The sequence below is a fragment of the Haemaphysalis longicornis genome, unplaced genomic scaffold, assembly GCF_048455015.1.
Source record: "Haemaphysalis longicornis isolate Haplotype H1 unplaced genomic scaffold, Haemaphysalis longicornis Haplotype H1 scaffold_8, whole genome shotgun sequence".
Taxonomy (NCBI): Eukaryota; Metazoa; Arthropoda; class Arachnida; order Ixodida; family Ixodidae; genus Haemaphysalis; species Haemaphysalis longicornis.
In genome coordinates this window covers 52,209,574-52,223,209 of record NW_027526445.1, presented here as the reverse complement: position 1 = coordinate 52,223,209, position 13,636 = coordinate 52,209,574, and the positions used below count along the sequence as shown (strand labels likewise).

Below are 13,636 nucleotides of genomic sequence, written 5' to 3'. Positions count from 1 at the left end.
ATTTAACAGGAGCTCATTTCCAGAAGTTTGGCATCAGTAGTTTTGAACATTCACATTTAATATTATGAAACTCCTGTGGGCTATTTATTAAAAAGCAAAGCTGCGAACCACCCCAATGTAATTATCGTTCCTTAATGAGTAATAGACGAGTGCGGATTCCTGGACGAACTGGTGTTTCCTATATTGCTTTAGACTTTCAGGTAAAACTCGGTTTATTCATCTATACTTATTAAACCTGTTTAATGTTTAATAAATGTTGCGTGAACAGCTTCACAAACATGGCGAAATATACAAATTCTTTACCTCAATATTTGCACGGATGTATGCAAAGTATTTCGAATTGTTTGGTACTGCAATTGAACCATTTCAGACGAATTCGAGTTTGAGCTACATTTATAAGATGGTTCTCAGAGGTGCACTTTCCCAGTACAGCGTTATTGTCATGGTTCCCCACAGAAAAAGACGCCGAATGTGGGAAAGTAGAAAGAACATTTATTACAAATTCACTGTTTCATACAAAGCAGTGTTTATGGCTATGTTCCCTACATTCTCTGTTTCACTCAGAGTCTAATATACATTTGGAATTCACTTGTCTTTACGAATTCACTGTTTCATACAAAGCAGTGTTTATGGCTATGTTCCCTACATTCTCTGTTTCACTCAGAGTCGAATATACATTTGGAATTCACTTGTCTTTACGAATCCATCTTTACACTTCCCTCTTAGGTTCCTCTTTACAGTTCCACCTGAGTTGTGATTCCCACGCCAAGTTATCGTTTTTTATGCAGCACTAACAAGTTTCTAGGCCGATTGCAATCTGTCTTTTGGACAAACTTTAAATGGGATCTATAATTTCCTGCATGAAAAAAGGCGCTTGGAAAAATTCAGAGATGAGCTTCGCAATTTACGTAGTACACAAGCGGGCACAAAATCAGGGCACGCTGAACATTTCCCGAGGTCATCTGAATAACTTGTTTCCTGCTGCCGCAGATGGAGGTATAAATGTGAGGGGCCGTCACTTGGATTTCCCCACCTTGAAAAGCCATCTACAGAAAATTTCAGAAAAAGAACAAAATCCAGTGCAACCATGAGCCCCTCACACCAAACCACAGGCATGTGAAGTACGAAAAATATATTGCACGAAAATGAAGACGTAGACCAGAGAATGAAATGAAAGGCCACACCAGAGGAGGAGTGATTTACGGCCTTTCAAATAATTTCACATCATTTCAGTTCTCGTTACACAGAGTAATTTGGCCGCATTGTTCAGAACAGCGCGAAGCCACAATAGTCATATCGGCCAACCTTCCCGAATTTTAATCGCGCCGTGCTCCTATTTATCTCGCGAAATGTTTCTGCATGCTCACCCAGAACGGGTAGAAACTTTGGGCTACGAGATAAACTGACATACATTTGCAAAAGAGAAAGCAAAAACATTTCCGCGCCTTCATGTGGAATCACTAGTACACGCAAAAGGGCGAACGTCGCACTAAACCCAGGAAACGTCCTTTCACGATGCTGACGCCGTCTGCGTCACATTTTTGGTTGTACTTAAACATCTCCCCCCGCCCTTGTACTGGCAGTTTCATTTTGAACGAGGATCCCACGTGGAAGCCGAAACGTTTTTCATTTCAGTAAAGTTTTCTTCTACCGGTGGTTTCTTCCTCGGCTAATCGTAAAAAGGAATCGCCAACTTACATTTTTTCTTCGTCCAAATGTGTTGTGGGAGAGGATACATCTAGAACTTGCACCGATCTTCAAGTGGCATTCCCGGGAGGTCTGTACCTGTAATGACTCAAAGGGTTATTTGGGTTAAAATGTAAAAGGCTTTAGAGCTGGGCAGTTGGTATACATTCATAATGAAAGAACACTTCAAACTTGACAAGGCGAAGAAAAGAACACAGCACAAGCCCTCACTAACAACTGAAGCTTTCTTAAAGAGCTCTTTTCGAAAAAGAGTTCTTCTTGTTGGCTCTGCAAAACCACGCATCTTATAGAATAGGTAGAGTTGCTGAAAAATTACAAAGTTCCATGCTGAGGAAATCGTTATGTGAATTCATAACGTTCATGTAGTAACGAACTGATAGAAAGAGTCACTAAACATGAGGCAAAATAAGATACGAAATATAACACCATAACACTTGAAGTAAGGCCTCGCATTTTTACAAGAGATTCATATTTTTGGCTGTGCAGGCCTGGGTGCCATTTTTACAAAGAATATTTGATGAATGTGTTTTAGTTATTGCATTTTCTCTACCGTTGTTTCCACGGAAATCAGACTTCATTTCAACTTGTGTCATACGCAGGGGAGTCCTGGTTGTCAGCTCAAAGAACACTGCCTGCAAGAAAAACAGTAGTGCTCATAAGTCATAGCATAGGTAGCCAGATGCAACCACACTTTACGAACAGCCAGGAACCGATGAGGGTGCAGCACCCGTTTTTACACCTGCACTTGTCTCTGTTTAATTCGTCACAGTTTCTGTATCATCAAAAAACAACAACAATCAAGCAGCCTGCATGCTGGCTCATACATACCACCATTCTGTAAAGTCGCTTTACTGCACTACACTAGTATCACGCGAGACAACCATTTGCCCTGCAATACCACGCGAATAAATAAACGACTGATTTGTGCGAATGAGAATACAAAATCCACTTAACATGGTGAAAATGCCCCGCTACCTCAAAATGACTAACACCAAATTTACCCACTCAAGGAAAAGAATGACAAAAATGAAGAGTGTTGTACATATGAAAACTTTTTATTGTGCGGTAGGGCAAACTTTCACAAAAAAAAAGAGGCTTGTGCTGGACAAAAGTGAGTCTAGAAATTTTGGGCAGCATTTAGTGGACTACTCTTCTGCAGCACACACCTTGTGTTTATCCAGATATATTACTACAAGACTAATAAACTTGACACCATTGCGAATATATGCAGCGAGAAAAATGAATATTTCCCACGGCTGAAACAAAATGATAATACCCAGAGAAAAGCGCGATAATATAAGACTTCATTGGGAAAAAATTCAAATATTCAAGCAGAGCTACCTGACAATTACATAGGCCAATAACCCGCCAAGTGCGCCCGATGCAGCCAACACCGTAAACAAAACGCTCAACACATGGCGAAGGCGCGCAGAGCAGAAAGCAGGTCACGAGCGCCGTTATCTGTTATAATGTACGGGCTTTCCCGATCGTCCGCTCTAGTCTGACGCAACGAACGCAAGCCCGCGATTTCATTCAATTGCCGTCGCGGGCAACAGAAAACGTCCAGCGAAGCAACCAGTCGGGTAACGAATATCCCTCTCGAATGCTGCAATTTCAAATTGAAAAGCCCCCAGCGAAAAGATACATCCAATGAAAACACGGAAACCGTTACGGGAATATACTCACCGAGTTCGCTTTCACTGGCGCCGAGGCATTGGTCCAACATGCGAACTTGATGCTGGTCGTAGAAGAACGGGCCGTGTAGCGCTGCCAGTCACAAATGGGCTCGCCGCAGCCTCCGCGACTCACGCCGACAAATAAGTCTTGTAACAGCAATCCTCGCTTCATCGTAGGGGTATCACAGCGGTAAAAAGGCTCGAGTGGCGCGAAAATGCGGCCACCGGGCCTGCGGGCGCCGCCATTTCTCTATATCCCGTCATGCAACGGAGAACTCAACGGCCACCTGGAGAGAAGGCGCGACGAGCATCTCTTATAGGTTACAGGGCGTTTTATAGGTTACAACGTAAAGGTTACATTTCGGATTTTGTTGATGTAACCTATAAATCATTAATGTAACCTATAAACCGCTTTTAACTTCACGCTTGTAACCCTTAGAATGAACTGGGAAAAAGAAAACATCAAAATGGATCCATTGTAACCTTTATTTTATAGGTTACTTCCGTTTAGAAGTTACATTATGGGTTACAAGGATTAGAGTGCATTTGTGACTGGCATCGCTACACGGCCCGTTCTTCTACGACCAGCATCAAGTTCGCATGTTGGACCTATGCCCCGGCGCCAGTGAAAGCGAACTCGGTGAGATATTCCCGTAAAGGTTTCCGAGTTTTCATTGGATGTATCTTTTCGCTGGGGGCTTTTCAATTTGAAATTGCAGCATTCGAGAGGGATTTTCGTTACCTGACTAGTTGCTTCACTGGACGTTTTGTGTTGTCCGCGACGCAATTGAATGAAATAACGGGGTTGCGTTCGTTGCGTCAGACTGGAGCGGACGATCGGGAAAGCCCGTACATTATAAAAGACAACGGCGCTCGTGACCTGCTTTCTGCTCTGTTTGCGCGCCTTTGTCATGCGTTGAGCTTTTTGTTTACGCTGTTGGCTGCATCGGGCGCACTTGACGAGTAATTGGCCCATGTAATTGTCAGGTAGCTCTGTTTGAATAATTGAATTTTTCCCATTAAAGTCTTATATTATCGCGCTATTCTCTGGGTATTATCATTTTGTTTGAGCCGTCGGGAAATGTTCATTTTTCTCGATGCATATATTCGGAATGGTGTCGATTTATTGGTCTTGTAGTAATATATCCGGATAAACACAAGGTGTGTGCTGCAGAAAAGTATTCCACTAAATTCTGCCCGAAATTTCTAAACTCACTTTTGTCCAGCACAAGCCTCTTTTTTTGTGAAAGTTTTTGAAAGTTTGCTCTACCGTAAAATAAAAGGTTTTCATATGTACAGCACTCTTCATTTTTGTCATTATTTTCCTTGAGTGGGTAAATTTGGTGTTAGTCATTTTGAGACAGCGGGCCATTTTCACCATGTTAAGTGGGTTTATTATTCTCATTCGCACAAATAAGTCGTTTATTAATTCGCGTGGTATGCAGGTATTACGTGGTATTACGAGCGCGTGGTATTACTCGTGGTATTACGTGCTCCTAGTGTAGTGCAGTAAAGCGACTTTACAGAATGGTGCTATGTATGAGCCAGCATGCAGGCTGCTTGATTAATGTTGTTTGTTGATGATAAAGAAATTCTGACGAATTACACAGAGACAGGTGCATGTATACTGTACTGTAATGGGTACTGTACTGTAATTGGTGCTGTACCCTCATCGGTTCCTGGCTGTTCGAAAATTGTGGTTGCATCTGGCTACTTATTCTAGGACTTATCATCACTACTGTTTTTCCTGCAGACAGTGCTCCTTGAGCTGACAACCAGGACTCCCCTGCGTATGACACAACTTGAAATGAAGTCTGAGTTCAGTGGAAAGAACGGTATGAAAATGCAATAACTAAAACACATTTATTCAAATATTCTTTGTAAAGATGGCACCGAGGCCTGCATAGACAAAAGTATGATTCACTTGTAAAAATGCGATGCCTTTCTTCAAATGGTATGATGTTATATTTCGTATCTTATTTTGCCTCATGTTTAGTGATTTTCTATCATTTCGTTACTACATGCAGGTTATGAATTCACATAACGATTTCCTCAGCATGGAGCTTTGTAGTTTTTCAGCAACTCCACATATTCTATAAGATGCGTGGTTTTGCAGAGCCAACAAGAACTCTTTTTCGAATAGAGCTCTTTAAGAAAGCTCCAGTTGTTAGTGAGTGCTTGTGCTGTGTTCTTTTCTTTGTCTTGTCAAGTTTGAGGTGTTCTTTCATTATGAATGTATACCAACTGCCCAGCTCTAAAGCCTGTTATATTTTAACCCAAATAACCCTTCGAGTCATTACAGGTACAGACATCCTGGGAATGCCACTTGAAAATCGGTGCAAGTTCTAGATGCATCCTCTCGCACAACACATCTGGACGAAGAAAAAATGTAAGTTGGCGATTCCTTTTTACTGATAGCCGAGGAAGAAACCACCGATAAGAACACTTTACTGAAATGAAAAACGTTTCGGCTTCCATGTGGGATCCTTGTTCAAAATGAAACTGCCAGTACAAGGTGCGGGGGGGGGGGGGGGAATGTTTAAGTACAGCCAAAAATGTGACGCAGATGGCGTCAGCATCGTGAAAGCACGTTTTCTGGGTTAAGTGCAACGTTCGCTCTGTTGCGTGTACTAGTGATTCCACATGAAGGCGCGGAAATGTTTTTGTTTTCTCTTTTGCAAATGCATGTCAGTTTATCTCGTAGCCCAAAGTTTCTGCCTGTTCTGTGTGAGCATGCAGAAACATTTCGCGAGATAAACTGGAGCATGGCGCGATTAAAATTCTGCATAAACTGGAACATGGCACGATTGGCCGGTATGACTACAGTGGCTTGCCGTTGTTCTGAACAATGCGGCCAAATTACTCTGTGTAACGATTATTGAAATGATGTGAAATTATTAGGAAAGGCCATCAATCACTCCTTCTCTGGCGTGGCCTTTCATTTCATTCTCTGGTCTCCGTCTTCATTTTCGTGCAATATATTTTTCGTACTTCACATGCCTGTGGTTTGGTGTGAGGGGCTTATGGTTGCACTGGCTTTTGTTCTTTTTCTTAAATTTTCTGTAGATGGCTCTTCAAGGTGGGGAAATCCAAGTGACGGCCCCTCACATATATACGTCCATCTGCGGCAGCAGGGAACAAGTTATTCAGATGACCGCGGGAAATCTTCAGCGTGCCCTAATTTTGTGCCTGCTTGTGTACTACGTAAATTGCGAAGCTTACCTCTGCATTTTTCCAAACGCCTTTTTTCATGCAGGAAATTATAGATCCCATTTAAAGTTTTTCCAAAAGACAGATTGCAATCGGCTTAGAAACTTGTTAGTGCTGCATAAAAACGATAACTTGGCGTGGGAATCACAACTCAGGTGGAACTGTAAAGAGGAACCTAAGAGGGATGTGTAAAGATGAATTCGTAAAGACGCGTGAATTCCAAGTGTAATATTAGACTCTGAGGGAAACGGAGAATGTAGGGTACATAGCCATAAACACTGTTTTGTATTAAACACTGAATTTGTAATAAATGTTTTTTCTACTTTCCCACATTCTGCGTTTTTTCTGTGGGGAACCATGACAATAACGCTGTACTGGGAAAGAGCACCTCTGAGAACCATCTTATAAATGTAGCTCAAACTCGAATTCGTCTGAAATTGTTCAATGGCAGTATCCAAACGATTCGAAATACTTTGCATACATCCGTGCAAATATTGAGGTAAATAATCTGTATATTTGGCCATGTTTGTGAAGCTGTTCACGCAACATTTATTAAATACGTTTAATAAGGATATATGAATAAACCAAATTTGACCTGGAAGTCTAAAGCAATAATAGGAAACCCCAATTCGCTCAGGAATGCGCACTCGTCTAATACTCATTAAGAAACGATAATAACATTGGGGTGATTCGCAGCTTTGCTTTTTAATAAATAGCCCACAGGTGTTTCATAATAATAAATGTGAATGTTCAAAACTACTGATGCCAAACTTCTGGCTGTTAAATTCGCAAATATGTGTGCATGTACTGCAATTCTCTTTTGATAATCATGGCCTAAGTTGTGACAAGAATTTTTGGCTTAAGGTTATGTTATCATAACTTTGGCGTCCTTTTGAAGTATGCTATCAAGTGCATGTTTCCACTAAAGCTTGGTTTCACTAAAGCCTAATGTTGTTTAACTAAAGCTCAAATTCATGCCCGCAGTTTACCAAAAGGCTTATCATGCATGTTTGATACTGGTTTCTTAAACGGCACACAGCTGATGCAAACATCAAATTTAGTTATGCCTGTTTATAAGACTTAAGCGTTGCCAATACTCGCTAAGATTTTTTGGGTGACAACCTGGGTAACGATTATCGAACAGGTAATGCAATGCATATATATTAAGAGGACATTTTCAAGCTTTTTGGAACCACAATTTTAGGAATTATAAAATACCTTCTCTTTTAGCCCCAGCTGTGTGGCCGGCCCTTTATTCAATGGACGAACAAAAGACACCCGACGCAAAAGTTTAGACCGCGCAATGGACAGCATGGTCGCACATATCGTCTTCCAGTAACGCGATGTTTGTTTACCACGCGGGAAAGGCGCCTTCAGGGTTTCGCCACAGAGGCGCCGGCGAAAGCGCGCCTGGCGCGCAACATGGCACCTTCCGGGTGTGTGGCCTTGGACGGCGGTAGATGTAACTTATATAAAGGTATACATGCTGAAAGCTGCAAAGTAACCCATAAGTGAGTAACCCTTACGTGTATACGTATATAAAGGTTACGACGATATAGGTTACATTTGTACCTTATAAATTATAGGTTACAAAAATTCGAAAATGTATACCTCTATTAAGGGTTACCCAGTTTAGAGTGTACTCTAAGCTGGGTAACCCTTAATAGAGGTATACATTTTCGAATTTTTGTAACCTATAATTTATAAGGTACAAATGTAACCTATATCTTCGTAACCTTTATATACGTATACACGTAAGGGTTACGCAGTTATGGGTTACTTTGCAGCTTTCAGCATGTATACCTTTATATAAGTTACATCTACCGCCGTCCAAGGCCACAGAAATTGGAAGGTGTGATGTTGCGCGCCAGGCGCGCTTTCGCCGGCGCCGCTGTGGCGACACCCCCAAGGCGCCTTTCCCGCGTGGTAAACAAACATTGCGTTAGTGGAAGATATGTTCGACCATGCTGTCCATTGCGCCGTCTAAACTTTTGCGTTCGGTGTCTCTTCTTCGTCCCTTGAATAAACTGCCAGCCACACATCTGGGGCTAAAAGAGAAATTACTTTCATAATTCCTAAAACAGCAGTGCCAAAAAGCTTGAAAATGTTCTCTTAATATATATGCATTGCATTACCTGTTCGATAATCGTTACCCAGGTTGTCACCCAAAAATTTTCGTGAGTATTGGCAACGCTTAAGTCCTATAAACAGGCATAACTAAATTTGATGTTTGCATCAGCTTTGTGCCGTTTAAGAAACCGGTATCAAACATGCATGATAGGTTTTTTGCTAAATTGAGCTTTAGTTAAACAACATTAGGCTTTAGTGAAACCAAGCTTGAGTGGAAAGATGCACTTGATAGCATACTTCAAAAGGACGCCAAAGTTATGATAACATAGCCTTAAGCCAAAAATTCTTGTCTGACAACCTAGGACATGATTATCAAAAGCGAATTGCAGTACATGCACACATATTTGCGCATTTAACAGGAGCACATTTCCAGAAGTTTCGAATCGGTAGTTTTGAACATTCACATTTATTATTATGAAACACCTGTGGGCTATTTATTAAAAAGCAAAGCTGCGAACCACCCAACGTTATTATCGTTCCTTAATGAGTATTGGACGAGTGCGGATTCCTGGGCGAATTGGTGATTCCTATATTGCTTTTGACTTCCAGGTAAAATTCGGTTTATTCATATATCCTTATTAAACCTATTTAATAAATGTTGCGTGAACAGCTTCACAAACATGGCCAAATATACAAATTCTTTACCTCAATATTTGCACGGATGTATGCAAAGCATTCCGAATTGTTTGGATACTGCCATTGAACAATTTCAGACGAATTCGAGTTTGAGCTACATTTATAAGATGGTTCTCAGGGGTGCACTTTCCCAGTACAGTGTTGTTGTCATGGTTCCCTACAGAAAAAACGCAGAATGTGGGAAAGTAGAACGAACATTTATTACAAATTCACTTTTTCATACAAAGCAGTGTTTATGGCTGTGTTCCCTACATTCTCCGTTTCACTCAGTCTAATATTACACTTGGAATTCACTCGCCTTTACGAATCCATCTTTACACTTCCCTCTTAGGTTCCTCTTTACAGTTCCACCTGAGTTGTGATTCCCACGCCAAGTTATCGTTTTTTATGCAGCACTAACAAGTTTCTAGGCCGATTGCAATCTGTCTTTTGGACAAACTTTAAATGGTATCTATAATTTCCTGCACGAAAAAAGGCGCTTGGAAAAATTCAGAGATAAGCTTCGCAATTTACGTAGTACACAAGCAGGCACAAAATCAGGGCACGCTGAAGATTTCCCGCGGTCATCTTGTTCCCTGCTGCCGCCGATGGGGGTATATATGTGAGGGGCCGTCACTTGGATTTCCCCACCTCGAAGAGCCATCTACAGAAAATTTCAGAAAAAGAACATTATCCAGTGCAACCTTAAGCCCCTCACACCAAACCACAGGCATGTGAAGTACGAAAAATATATTGCACGAAAATGAAGACGGAGACCACAGAATGAAATGAAAGGCCACACCAGAGGAGTGATTTACGGCCTTTCCTAATAATTTCACATCATTTCAGTAATCGTTACACAGAGCAATTTGGCCGCATTGCTCAGAACAACGCGAAGCCACTATAGTCATACCGGCCAACCTTCCCGAATTTTAATCGTGCCGAGTTCCAGTTTATCTCGCGAAATGTTTCTGCATGCTCACCCAGAACAGGCAGAAACTTTGGGCTACGAGATAAACTGACATACATTTGCAAAAGAGAAAACAAAACGTTTCCGCGCCTTCATGTGGAATCACTAGTACACGCAACAGAGCGAACGTCGCACTAAACCCAGGAAACGTGCTTTCACGATGCTGACGCCACCTACGTCACATTTTTGGCTGTACTTAAACATCCTCCTCCCCCCCCCCCCCCCTTGTACTGGCAGTTTCATTTTGAACAAGGATCCCACGTGGAAGCCGAAACGTTTTTCATTTAAGCAAAGTGTTCTTATCGGTGGTTTCTTCCTCGGCTATCAGTAAAAAGGAATCGCCAACTTACATTTTTTCTTCGTCCAGATGTGTTGTGGGAGAGGATACATCTAGAACTTGCACCGATCTTCAAGTGGCATTCCCAGGAGGTCTGTACCTGTAATGACTCGAAGGGTTATTTGGGTTAAAATGTAATAGGCTTTAGAGCTGGGCAGTTGGTATACATTCATAATGAAAGAACACTTCAAACTTGACAAGACGAAAAAAAGAACACAGCACAAGCACTCACTAACAACTGGAGATTTCTTACAGAGATATTTTAGAAAAAGAGTTCTTCTTGTTGGCTCTGCAAAACCACGCATCTTATAGAATAGCTAGAGTTGCTGAAAAACTACAAAGCTCCATGCTGAGGAAATCGTTATGTGAATTCATAACGTTCATGTAGTAACGAACTGATAGAAAGAGTCACTAAACATGAGGCAAAATAAGATGCGAAATATAACATCATAACACTTGAAGAAAGGCCTCGCATTTTTACAAGTGACTCATACTTTTGTCTGTGCAGGCCTGGGTGCCTTCTTTACAAAGAATATTTGGATGAATGTGTTTTAGTTATCGCATTTTCATACCGTTGTTTCCGCTGAAATCAGACTTCATTTCAACTTGTGTCATACGCAGGGGAGTCCTGGTTGTCAGCTCAAGGAACACTGCCTGCAAGAAAAAACAGTAGTGCTGAGAAGTCATAGCATAGGTAGCCAGATGCAACCACACTTTTTGAACAGCCAGGATCCGATGGGGGGGCAGAACCCATTTTTACACCTGCACCTGTCTCTGTGTAATTCGTCACAATTTCTGTATCATCAAAAAACAACAATCAAGCAGCCTGCATGCTGGCTCATACATACCACCATTCTGTAAAGTCGCTTTACTGCACTACACTAGGATCACGCGAGACAATCATTTTCCCTGCAATACCATGCGAATAAATAAACGACTGATTTGTGCGAATGAGAATAATGAACCGCTTAACATGGTGGAAATGGCCCGCTGTCTCAAAATATCTAACACCAAATTTACCCACTCAAGGAAAAGAATGAAAAAAATGAGGAGTGTTGTACATACGAAAACGTTTTATTGTGCCGTAAGGCAAACTTTCACAAAAAAGAGGCTTGTGCTGGACAAAAGTGAGTTTAGAAATTTCGGGCAGCATTAAGTGGACTACTCTTCTGTAGCACACACCTTGTGTTTATCCGGATATATTACTACAAGACCAATAAACTAGACACCATTCCGAATATATGCAGCGAGAAAAATGAACATTTCCCGACGGCTGAAACAAAATGATAATACCCAGAGAATAGCGCGATAATATAAGACTTTAATGGGAAAAAGTTCAATTATTCAAATAGAGCTACCTGACAATTACATGGGCCAATAACTCGTCAAGTGCGCCCGATGCAGCGAACAGCGTAAACAAAACGCTCAACACACGACGAAGGCGCGCAAACAGAGCAGAAAGCAGGTCACGGGCGCCGTTATCTGTGCTTTCCCGATCGTCCGCTCTAGTCTGACGCAACGAACGCAAGCCAGTGAGTTCATTCAATTGCCGTCGCGGACAACAGAAAACGTCCAGCGAAGCAACCAGTCAGGTAACGAAAATCCCCCTCGAATGCTGCAATTTCAAATTGAAAAGTCCCCAGCGAAAAGATACATCCAATGAAAGCACGGAAACCGTTAAGGGAATTTACTCACCGAGTTCGCTTTCACTGGCGCCGGGACATTGGTCCAACATGCGAACTTGATACTGGTCGTAGAAGAACGGGCCGTGAAGCGCTGCCAGTCACAAATGGGCTCGCCGCAGCCTCCGCGACTCACGCCGACAAATGAGTCTTGTAACAGCAATCCTCGCTTCATCGTAGGGGTATCACAGCGGTTAAAAGGCTCGAGTGGCGCGAAAACGCGGCCACCGGGCCTGCCGGCGCCGCCATTTCTCTATATCCCGTCATGCAACGGAGAAATCAACGGCCGCCGGGAGAGAAGGCGCGACGAGCATCTCTTAGAGGTTACAGGGCGTTTTATAGGTTACAACGTAGAGGTTACATGTCAGATTTTGTTGATGTAACCTATAAATCATTATTGTAACCTATAAATCGCTTTTAACCTCACGCTTGTAACCCTTAGAACGGACTGGGATAAAGAAAACATCAAAATGAATCCATTGTAACCTTTATTTTATAGGTTACTTCCGTTTAGAAGTTACATTATGGGTTACCAGGATTAGAGTGTAGGCCAGGCCGTCCGAGACGATCACGGTCATTCGAGGCCCGGGAGCACGTTGGAGTCCTCCAGGGCGCGGGTCGCCGATGGTGTGATGTACAACTTGGCAGGTGCCGTTGTCAATCACGACGTCCAAACGTAGCTGGTTTTCTTAGGCGCGGCTTCTCTTTTTATAACCGTGCCGGCGCGGAGGGGGAGAGCACAACACACAACGCGCCTGCCGCCGTCAGCGAATAACTTCACTCTTCTCCCTTCTAGAATCATCGCCGCTCTTTAGCACTGGCAAGGCCACGCGCACCTCCTCGAAAGTACTGGAAGCTTCGACGAAACCGGAGCGGCGGGGGTTTTATTTTTGTTGTTTTCTGGCCGGCCAGCCGGCGTGAGATCGTGTTACCGCCTCTTCGTTCGAGAAACCTCCAGCCTTGTCTCGGGCGAATAGAACCGAGTGTAAGAAGAATTAGGCGCTGTACAATAAAAATGAAAAATTTATAAGGTACTTTTAGACGTCGTACGCTCGAGTTTGTGACACAGCCCCCCAGTTTCAGAATATTATGCAATAATATTCCCAAAACTCGCAAAGTCGTGCGTACGCGTCGTTCACAGTTAGTGAACAAAAGAGGCTGTGCCTACTAACACAGAATCGAGTACAGCCCAATGTTCTTCATAAGAATAATGACAGGTACAGAATTCGCGTACAGAACCGTGGTTTGGCGCAGATTTCTCAACAAATAAACATCCTATAGGGACAACTCATAAGTTTGAGAACAATAA

The 13,636-nt window shown here is 42.4% G+C and overlaps 2 long non-coding RNA genes across 3 annotated transcripts; both read right to left on the bottom strand.

Annotated features, from left to right (window-relative positions):
• Positions 1-678: 678 nt before the first annotated feature.
• LOC144149602 (uncharacterized) lies at positions 679-3,620 on the bottom strand. The gene is made up of 4 exons (XR_013318340.1): positions 3,394-3,620; positions 2,258-2,339; positions 1,699-1,785; positions 679-1,046 (listed from the first exon to the last, which is right to left on the bottom strand). It is a non-coding gene; the product is annotated as an uncharacterized LOC144149602 (long non-coding RNA).
• Positions 3,621-9,607: 5,987 nt separating this feature from the next.
• LOC144148867 (uncharacterized) lies at positions 9,608-12,870 on the bottom strand. 2 transcript variants are annotated; one of them, XR_013318086.1, is made up of 4 exons: positions 12,341-12,870; positions 11,218-11,299; positions 10,659-10,745; positions 9,608-10,002 (listed from the first exon to the last, which is right to left on the bottom strand). It is a non-coding gene; the product is annotated as an uncharacterized LOC144148867 (long non-coding RNA). The 2 variants fall into 2 exon arrangements; XR_013318087.1 differs by lacking the exon at positions 12,341-12,870 and adding an exon at positions 12,004-12,080.
• Positions 12,871-13,636: the final 766 nt, after the last annotated feature.